This window comes from Aptenodytes forsteri, unplaced genomic scaffold (genome assembly GCF_000699145.1).
Source record: "Aptenodytes forsteri isolate BGI_AS27 unplaced genomic scaffold, ASM69914v1 Scaffold654, whole genome shotgun sequence".
In the NCBI taxonomy this organism is placed as follows: Eukaryota; Metazoa; Chordata; class Aves; order Sphenisciformes; family Spheniscidae; genus Aptenodytes; species Aptenodytes forsteri.
In genome coordinates, this window is record NW_008794464.1 from 98,973 (window position 1) to 109,196 (window position 10,224).

Below are 10,224 nucleotides of genomic sequence, written 5' to 3' on the forward strand. Positions count from 1 at the left end.
CCCCGGTCGGTCGGCCTCCCCCGTCCCGCTCGAGTGGCGCCTAGGCCCCGGGGCCCGCCTCTTTGTTCCGGGCCGACCCACCGGTCCCTTCCCAGGAAAGGCAGTGTCCCGAGTGCTGCCTGCCCTCGGCCACCCTGCCTATTGCAGCAGGCGTGCCTTCGGTTGTAAGCGAAACCGTAAAGTGCCTCCTGTGTGAGCCGCCTGCTGCGCAGCGTCCTCGGGGATAGCTGCCGCCTTCCTCGGTGTCCTTCGGTCCCCCCCCTTGTTTTGGCTCCGTATGCCAAAAGTCTCAGTGAAGGAGGTGGCGGGATTTATTTTCCCGTGAGGAGATGACTGCATCTCACTGCTGCTTTATTTCTGGAGTAGGAAACTAGCCATGTGCACATGTACGCTTGGAGGATTTGGTAATGTAGCTGATCTGCCCTGGTCTACGGACAAAGTCCCTCTGATTTAGACACAGCTATCGTGGGCAAGACTGGGCTTTTGCTGATGTATTATTATAGTTCACCTAAGCTTTCTCCAGATGAAATAATCCATGTTGGTGTAAGGGGTTGAAACCAGCGATTTGAGAACAAGGCAGTTGGTCTGTCCACAGTTGGGAATCGGGGCTCATTCTCCACATCATTCAGTTTCTTGTTTCTGCTGCCATGCCATAGAAGCTGTCTCTTATGCTTGCCTTTTGTATTTTTTCAGGTGCACAGATAAAGCAGCTGGTAAAGGTAAGAGCTGAATTACTCATTCCTACTGTTGTATTGCATCCAGAAAGTCAGGGCTTTCCCACGAAGGTAGCCAAACATCTGTTGGATCTTTCTTTTAAAGAATGTTTTGTTGCTTGATGGCATGCAGTTTCTTTCCAAGGACTCTCTCAAGATTGTGGAACTGCGATAAGCTCCTGCTGATGTGCACACGTGCCCAATGTGCAAAAACTTATTCTTCCAAATAACCGCTAGCGTATTACTTTGCTATCAGAAGTTGAGACCACACTGCACTGCAGTTTGACAGCTCTTGTTACACAGTGATCCTGAGTATCTGGCAAAACCTGGGCTCGTATCTGTTCTGCTGCTGTCACAAATACAGGCGTAGGTCCTCAAAAGATGTAAAAGATATGTGGAAATAAGAGTATTCAAATATTTACACTTGTCCTTTTCTAGCTTCAGTGGATGGTGAATTTTTTTATGCTTTCATCCCTCTTCAGGGATGAAAGAGAAAAGTTTTGAAGGGGAGAGGGTAGCTTAATGGGTCTAATCAAGAAAGCCCCAACTGTGGGGAGCTGCGACCAGGAGCAGAACTTTTGTTGTTCCAGTGCAAACTATGTGAACTCTGTGCATCTATTTAACAGCTTCTTGTACCAAAAAAAAAAAAAAAAAAGTTAGAGGGCTTTGCTCCTTATCCAGTGATGACTTCTGAAACAGTTCCAAGTAAAAGGCTTTGTGTAGTGATGGTTTTGATCTGGCACTAGAGAATTGTCACAGAATGAAATAGTGAGGAAAGAAGGTCATACACCTGTGCAAATGAATTCACCTTTCTGCTGGAGCTGTTCAGTTCTTGTTTGCAGGCATTTGTGTCTTGAAGGCTGCCTTTATTCTTGTAATTCTATAACTCTTCAACTTTATTCCTACGAGTCTATAGCTTTATTCCATTTGGGTGTTGAAATCTGTTGCAGTTCTAGCTGGCAAGGTGTATTTTTGCAGACCAAAGCAGAATTAACTGATGTGTGTTTAGCACAGACCCCACTTGTGTGCATTTACCTCTTACTGCGTAAAGGGTAAAGAGTGTTGTAAGAGCTTCGGCCTTTTAGGTCAAAGCGAAGTTGCTGAAATGTGTAAAAAGGCATGGTATTGTCACTTAGTACGCATATAGTGTTAACATCGCATTTTAATGGTGATTCTCAGTGTTTTGGATACCCTTAAGCAGAAATGTTTACGTGGTAGAAAACAGGTAGAATAGTCCTGTTTTTACCCCAGTTTCTTGTAATGTGCTTGGAAATGGCAAATGTCAGTCTGAAATTTCCCAAGTTTGGTGGCTCTCTGCACTCTTACTGTTTTAGACTTTAACTTTGGGCTCTGAGAGATTCAGCTGTCCTTGAATGTGAGAGTGGAAAAAGTATTTATTAAATTTCTTGGGCTCTTTTTTATGATTAGACTTGCAGCCAAAATGGATGGCATGAACTTTTGCATGGAAATTGGCACTGAGAAGTGATGACTACTTCTAGTCCAAAAGAAATCTGCCTTCGTGATTTTTTTGTTTGTTTGTGTCTTGTTTGTTTTTTAGTCTTTAAAAATGCAGAAGTGAGAAGGCTGCACTTCTGTATCCCAGCTGTGCACTGGATGAAGTCCTTGCTGCATGCTTGTGCTTATTGGGGAAGACATGGAAACAGACTGAATAAAGTATCTTCCTCAGACAGATCATACAGTATGCAGGAGAGAAGCTTCCCTCCTGCTCCCCCCTTTTTGGCCTTTAGCATAAAATGTTCGAAGAAGTCTAATCAGGTGTAAGCAAACTGCAGCTTTCCTTGCACGGCAGGGTTTTTGGTAGCTAGGAGTCCTCTGTAATTCTGGAAGGTAAAATACCATTCGTCATTTCACCCCTGGGTGGAGCTGGGTTGAGGAAGAAATCCAGTAAAACTGCTGAGTGGTTCTGGTGAAGGCTTTGAATTTAGTGCTAGCGTTTACTGGCGTGAGTTCTGACATGGAATTTGATTCTGCATGGTGATTTGCATTATACTGTTATCCTTTACTATAAAATACTAAAACCAGTTCAGAATACGAAATTCGCATGAGCTCAGCCATAACTGTTAGCCTCTGTATACAGGGCAAATGGCCTGTGGAAATGAGGTGTACCTGGTGACACATCCTGTGTATCTATTGGACAAATGAAAAACTTGCTGCACCAAAGTTTGTTCAGTAAGTTTTGTTGCCTTATGTTTGGGATTATATTTTGAAGTAAAATCACCAGTGTTGCTGTTGGTAAAGAAAGCTTAGAGGTGATGGGTGCGATCACGGCTAAATTTGTGCTATCGATTATAACCAAGATGCTGTAACAGTGGAAGTGTCTCGCCAAGTTTTACGTTCTTCTGTATAGTGCTGTGGGATCAGAGGGCTTTTCTGCTCATCGACTTGGGAGCGCAGGCACAAAGGTCTGACTGTGCAGGTCTGATGGGAAGATTACGGGAAGGTTAAAGTCGAAGGCGTGTATTGTGTCAGAACTAGCATGCAATTGTTACCATGCTAGTGTGCACGAAGGCAGTTGCAAAGTCAGCCGTACCGATTGTATTTCCTGGCTTGTCTGCTTAGTCATGCAATTGCAATATTTCCCTAATGTGTTTCTGTAGAAATATTAGTTACATAAGTAGAACATTTAATCTCAGCTTATAAATGAATTCATGTAGCTAGAGTTGGACTGTGTAGTATAATTCACATTTGACTTCCCACGACGCTGTATATTCTTGGGGAAATAATTTTAATTTTAGTTAGGCCTGAATAATTTTAATTATTGGAATATAGATTTAATGAATGCACTTCATGTCCTTCCATCACTGAATTGAAAATTCAGTGCTTACTGTGACTCTTAAAGTCATGTTAGCAGTTAAACAAAACCTGCTTCTCCGATTTAATTTTACACCCAAACTAGTTTCTGACTCCATCCACCTTTTTGTAAGATTTTACCTCTGCTGTTTAGTAACCACTTTTAAGAGTTTGAATGAAATCTTTCAGTCAATTACAGTTGAAAAAACGGGCTGTGTAGCTGTTCTGGAGGGAGTGTTGGAGTAGTGGCTGAATATAAAGATGCCAGGTTTGTGCTTAGTGGTAGAGCCCCTGCCTTACTGTGTTCCCAAAACATATGTGCTTTGTCTTTGAGGTTTTAGAGCTGCAGTTGCAAGAAGATTACTTCTCCCTCAGTAAGAAGAAGGAGGGTGGGGTTGGAAGCATTTGTACAAACGTAATATGCCATGAATGAACACTCAGATTACTGAATCTCCGTGTCTAATGTTGCTCTGCTTGTGTCACGCAGCTGAAATGTACTCGATGTGGACCCTTGTTTATGCAAGTTATTTGTCTTGCAACTTTACATTGGCATTGGCGCTTTTTTGCAATGATAAGAATGAGATCCAATGTAATTCTTTAAATGCACATAGGTACACAGCTGTATAGTAGTGCTGTTAAAAGGTGGAAAGCAGAGTTTGTTGGAGAGGTAAAACAGGGCCACATGAAGCCTTTATTTACTTAAAACTGTGATCAAAAGAGATGTAGTGCTATGTGCATGGAGTGTCACCTCCTTGCAAGTCTGTTCTCAAATCAAATGGGTTTTGCACATCGTGGGCTAGAGGATGATGCCAGCAGTATTTACATATTTCTTCAGCGCATGGTTATAGAAACTGTGCGTTAGAAAGGGAGTCATGTGTGGAATACTTCTGTTAGTTGTCCGCATGTGTGAGTATCTATCTTGGTGATGTCTTCCATGATATATTTTTTTTGTTCCCAGTCTTTCCATATGAGGCTACTGTAATGCACTTTGTGGGTGGCTGGTACTGCAGCCATTCTCCCACCACAGTGGCTTTCGAGCTGCGATTTGAAGGCTCGGGGGAGAGGGGAGGTCAGAGAGCTGTTTCTTCAAGGACTGTGAAAGGAAATGAGTGGGAAATACAAGCTTGCTCCGTAGCAGTCCACTTTTAACTGCTAGAAAAACTATAAGGTGGTACAGATTAAAAAAACATAGAAAACTTTAAGACTCTAGTTGTACAAAATGGTTTTGTAGCATAGATAACTCACATTATACCTCATTATTTGTATTTTTAAAGCTTCATGCTTCTTTGGTAATGACTGCTTTCCTTTAAGACTTTGTCAGTGTTTTGAGAGAGAAATGTCATTACTTAAACCTTATAAAAATGTGCTGAATTTAAACAACTCGGATTGCCCAAACCTACTTTGACTCCTATGAGGGTTTTCCTGAGTCCCATATGCACAATTTCACAGCTCTTTGCGGGGGGGGGAGCCATTTGGATAGAGATTTATACTAGGATTTTTTTCCCCGAGTTTCATTTTTGTCGGTGCCGTTATGAAATTGTATGTTCAGTGCCTTAGCTGTTGTATGGTTACTATGTTAAATATAAGTTGCAGTCTGAGATGTATATATGTTGTGGTGCATTTATTTTCATAATAGTTGTTTTGTAACTTAATAATTCATAGTTTATTTTCCTTTCACTTAATTGTACATGGGTATTTTCTGAAAGTGTCTACTTTGCAGGGTTAGTAAGATGCTTCCAAATGCTTTATAAATCAAAGTTTAGAAAATTTCTTGTTAGTAATCAACAAACTGTTAATTTGTAACAGTTGAAAGTTTCATTTTTCTATACATCAAGGATAGATAAAGTGGCATGGGTATTTGTTACTGTTGTGATGTCAAAAAAAGAGGAAACTATTATTGCAACAAGCTTACCTCTGAGCTGCAGGCTGAAAGGGGGTTGGTATATAAAAGCTTGAACGTAAAAACACTTGAACAAGTGTGGCTGGTAAAAGTAGATGTGGAGTACCAAACAACTCCCAGTTCTGAGAGTTATTGAGTGGATTTTCGAGCTGCCAGGAACATTAGCAGGACTGGTGTATAGCAATGCACCACCAGTTGTAAAACGCTGGTTTATGCCAAGTCTATAAGTTGTGCTGTAAGCAGCAGAAGCAAGAAGCTCTGCTTCCAGAGGGTTTCCATCCTTCGTCCCCAGTGAAACCTGAGGACAGCGGTATCTCCCAGCAGTGCTGCTGACTGCAAAATGGCATCTGTACTAGTGTAACTTCTGCGCACCCTTCCTGCGGGGAATGGTAATTCAGGTCTCCGTTCTCTGGCTACCTGCTTATCTTTCCTAAAATACAGAGCAACATAGCCACTGCATCCGCAAGTTATTAGGGGAACAGGGATAGAAGGAGAGTGGTGGAACAGACACAGCATGGTCATGCGAGTCCTGGGATGAAGGAACTACTACTACTTCTTCAGGAAGTAAATGCAGTTGGTTTGGACTTTCCCTTTCTGCTCTTTGCAATGAGTAATTGATATGTGCCTGGGACTTTGTTTTCCTCAGTGCTTGGAAAGAAGGTCGGGGAGGTGTCGGCTGTGGGATATGCATATTTACTGCTCAGGCCCTTGTTGGCTTGCTGTCAGTTACCCAGACACGCTCTTAACACTTGCTGCATCCAGTGATGTAAAAAAGAAGCAGTAAGCACCCTGTTCTTGGAACGGTCTCCTATAAAGAAAATGCTGTGGGGCTAGGGGGTGATGTGGCTGTAGATGAAGCAAGAAACAAAGCATGAGAGAGTGAGTGCCAGTCTCCGCGGCTTCCTGTGAGTGTCCTGCCAGCAAGGTGCATTTATGATATAGGAGGAATTGAGACTTGTAAGGGTGAGTTTATCTCCTGGTCTGGGAGACAGTGGACAAACTAAACTTTGGCATTTATCCCTTTTGTTTCAGTTTGTGGCAATGCTGGTATATGTATGGGTTCTGCGATAGAGATGCTTTTGCTGGTTTGGTAACCCTGCGTGCAGTGCTCCAGGAGCAGAATTAGAGTGTGAATGAGAACACATTTCTTCTGTAGGTCTGAAATAGGAATCTGCCCAGACTCTTGTCTTTTGGCTGTCTAAACAATTATAACAGAGCTAGAACTTTGTAGCTAGTTTCCTCCCAGGTTTCCTTTTCTTGTGCCTTCTCCCAGTGACTGGTGTTTTCTCCACAAATTTTAAGACTAAAGGACGTTTGATGCCTCTTGTGTACCATCACTCAAATATATACATGCTTTCTGCCCTGGTGTCGTGGTTTAACCCCAGCTGGCAACCAAGCACCACACAGCTGCTTGCTCACTGCCTCCTGGTGGGATGGGGGAGAGAATCGGAAGAGTAAAAGTGAGAAAACTTGTGGGTTGAGATAAAAGCAGTTTAATAGGTAAAGCAAAAGCTGTGCACGCAAGCAAAGCAAAACAAGGAATTCATTCACTCCTTCCCATCGGCAGGCAGGTGTTCAGCCATCTCCAGGACAGCAGGGCTCCATCATGCGTAACGGTGACTTGGGAAGACAAACGCCATCACTCCGAACATCCCCCCCTTCCTTTCTTCTTCCCCCAGCTTTATGTGCTGAGCATGACACCATATGGTGTGGAATGTCCCTTGGGTCAGTTGGGGTCAGCTGTCCCGGCTGTGTCCCCTCCCAACTTCTTGTGCACCCCAGCCTGCTCGCTGGTGGGGTGGGGTGAGAAGCAGAAAAGGCCTTGACTCTGTGTCAGCGCTGCTCAGCAGTAACGAAAACATCCCTGTGTTATCAACACTGTTTTCAGCACAAATCCAAAACATAGCCCCATACTAGCTACTGTGAAGAAAATTAACTCTCTTCCAGCCAAAACTGGCACACCTGGACACTGTTAAGTTTAAAGGCCATTGGGAAGAATCAGCAGAATGGTGAAAGTACCTCAGAATGAAAGCTGTTTATCATTAAGTGACTTACTTAAGGAAGAGTTCAAGGTAGGAAGAACCCCAGGAGCCAAAAGATCAGAAAGATTGGCAGGACTTCAGAAAGTGGATTTTCCCCATCTCTCTTGAATGACTTCCTGTAAGATGCAGGCATCCATGCAGTTCTTGAAACCAACTTCTGCAGAGGCTATGGGATGAGGTAGATAATAATTAGTGTTAGTATTGGAGACTCGCAGGGGTGCGTGAGCATGGGCGCACTTCTTGGCAGACTCACTTTGCCAAGTCGTAGCTTCTGTTGTCCCCTCTCCCTGTAATGTGATTCGGGCAAAAGACAACAGCGCTGGGTCTCAACCTGAGGTTGCATGTGCCGACTGGCTGGCAGACTCTGCCAAAAGGAAAGCACGTAATTTGTTTTCCAGCAGCTGATCTGAAAAACAAATGCTCGGTGCTTCTTTTTGCTTTGCACTGGGGGTGCCTATTGTGTCTCATGTATTCTTTTGTCCTCCTGGAGTCTGAGTTCTTATGACCTGGTGTCCATCACCACTGTTGACACTTGCAATGAAATAACAGGATGTTGGCCTATAATCCATTTTCCGTGCATCTTCTGGGAGGACAGGAACCTTCCAGAGAAATTGCGGCTAGCCAGAGCTAGTGGTGTTGACAAGTTTATACAGTTTTACATGCAGAATTGACTACAGTCTTTCTAATTTAAAATTTTCCTATGTTTCAGTCTCAAGAGATTCAAGCAGCATCTTTTTTTGTTGGAAGAGCAGAGCCTGATTATCTGTAATAGCAATGTTTATTCCTTTTATCTTGTTTCTCTTGCTTCTTTGTGCCATTAGCCAAATCCTGCTAACTGAGGAGTGTGGCTTTCTGTGTAGAGACATTTGTGAGAGGAGAGGGGTAATGCTGTGTTCATCCACAGGGCCTGGATTTAACCAGGCTAAGTGTGGTACCCAAGGCAGGACTGAAAATAACTGTAAGGTCTCTGTGTAGTCAGTTGAGAGAGGTAGACATCCTCCTAACTCCTTCCACTAGTGATATAGAGACAAGGACAGCCATGTTCCAAACCTAAATGCAGATGTGAGTCCTATTACTTCCTGCCTAACATCAGAAGTTTGGGGAGGAATCCTCAAACACAATTAAAATTGCAACACCTCCAGTGACAGGCTTGTGATTACCTCTAATGCCAGGTCAGGTGTGTTAGACAAGAAAGCAGAAGCAGGAGGAGGAAGTGCTGCTTTTCTCTCTAAGCCAGTTGCTGTCTCTGTATTTAGTGGTAGGTTTTTTGGTTGGGTTTTTTTGTTTGTTTTGTTTTTTTAATTTTGGTTTGGTGGGTTTTTTTTGTTGTTGTTTTGTTTTTTGAGAGACAGGCTGGATTCATCAGAAAACTTTTTGTGAAGGAAAAATGAAATTTAGGTGTGGGAAAGAGACATAAAATTTATTAAAAATCTAGGACTTTTCTTTTGCAATTTTAGATTTCGGGCAAAGCCTTGGTCAGTGCTGATTCCAGCTGCTAGTGCAGCTGAACACTTACAAGTTTCCTGGTGCAGCTCTGACCCTTACACAGGGACCATGTCCCCTGTTGGGAAGGTCTAGAATTATAAGGATTTTCAACTAATAGTTCTGTATTGCTTTACGAGTTCTATGGCAAAGTAAATATTTGATGCTCTCCTAACTATGGGGTTTTTTGGAGGTACATAGGTATTCACAGCATGTAAAAATGCAATGAATCTGTTAGACAAGCATACTGAAGTAGAGGAAGAAGTTAAAAGGACAAATCATGGGGAAAGGCTTATTAAACACCTTCACTTCAGAGAAATGAAGCAAAATTGCTAGATGAGTGGTGTACTTTGTAGAAATGTATTGTGAGGGAGGTCTGTTTCAACTCCGTAAGTCTAATCTTTAAAATACTAGCTCTTGCTAAGAAATCAGTGGAATGCCTGATCTTCCAAGGCAATAAACCTCTTTCAAGAGCAGCAGTGTGTGCTAACGCTGGTAGTGTGGTAGTGTTTGAGGGGGAAATTTCTAGACAATGGTTTCAAGTGTCTTTGAATTTGATTTAGCATTCAAAAAAACTGAGGATGTTCACAATTAGGACTAAAAATGTAAAGCAGTCATAGTTCACCTTGAGAGCTGCTAAACCAGGAAGCCAAAAAGAAGGTGTAGTTCATTCTCTGATGATGAAGTGGGCTCTATACATGCAAGACATCAGACTTGGTTGCTGTTCTACAACGAAACTGTGATGCCAGTATTCCAGTTAGATTTTCTTCAGTCAAATGTTGATTATTCCCACCCTGTTAATCAAGGATTGGGGATTGAGTCATGCAAAGCAAACTACATGCTAGAAGTAAAAGGATCATTTGGTTCAAAAGGCTTGATGCAAAATTAGAGATTTCAGGTTGGGAGGCACCTCAGGATATCTCTGGTCCCACCTGCTGCTTAACACAGGTTCAACACAGAGTTTACATCATGTTGCTCAGGGCTTTCTCCAGTCAGGTCTGGACAAGCTCGAGAAGTGGGCCCATGTGAACCTCATGAGGTTCAATAAGGCCAAGTGCAAGGTCCTGCACCTGGGCCGGGGCAACCCCTGGTATCAAGACAGGCTGGAGGATGAAGGGATTGAGAGCAGCCCTGCTGAGAAGGACTTGGGGGTGCTGGTGGATGAAAAGCTGGACACGAGCCAGCAATGTGCGCTCACAGCCCAGAAGGTAAATTGTATCCTGGGCCGCATCAAAAGAAGCATGGCCAGCAGGTCGAGGGAGGTGATTCTGCCCCT

General features: G+C 43.1%; 1 protein-coding gene across 2 annotated transcripts in view; it reads left to right on the forward strand.

The window, feature by feature from the left end:
- The first annotated feature begins 636 nt into the window (after positions 1–636).
- The window catches only part of ZFP91 (ZFP91 zinc finger protein), an 18,560-nt gene continuing 8,972 nt past the window's right edge, over positions 637–10,224 (forward strand). For both annotated transcript variants that reach the window (XM_019475024.1, XM_009290893.2), the window contains exon 1: positions 637–719. The gene's annotated coding sequence lies outside the window, so the exon portion shown is untranslated. The remainder of the gene's footprint in view (positions 720–10,224) is intronic.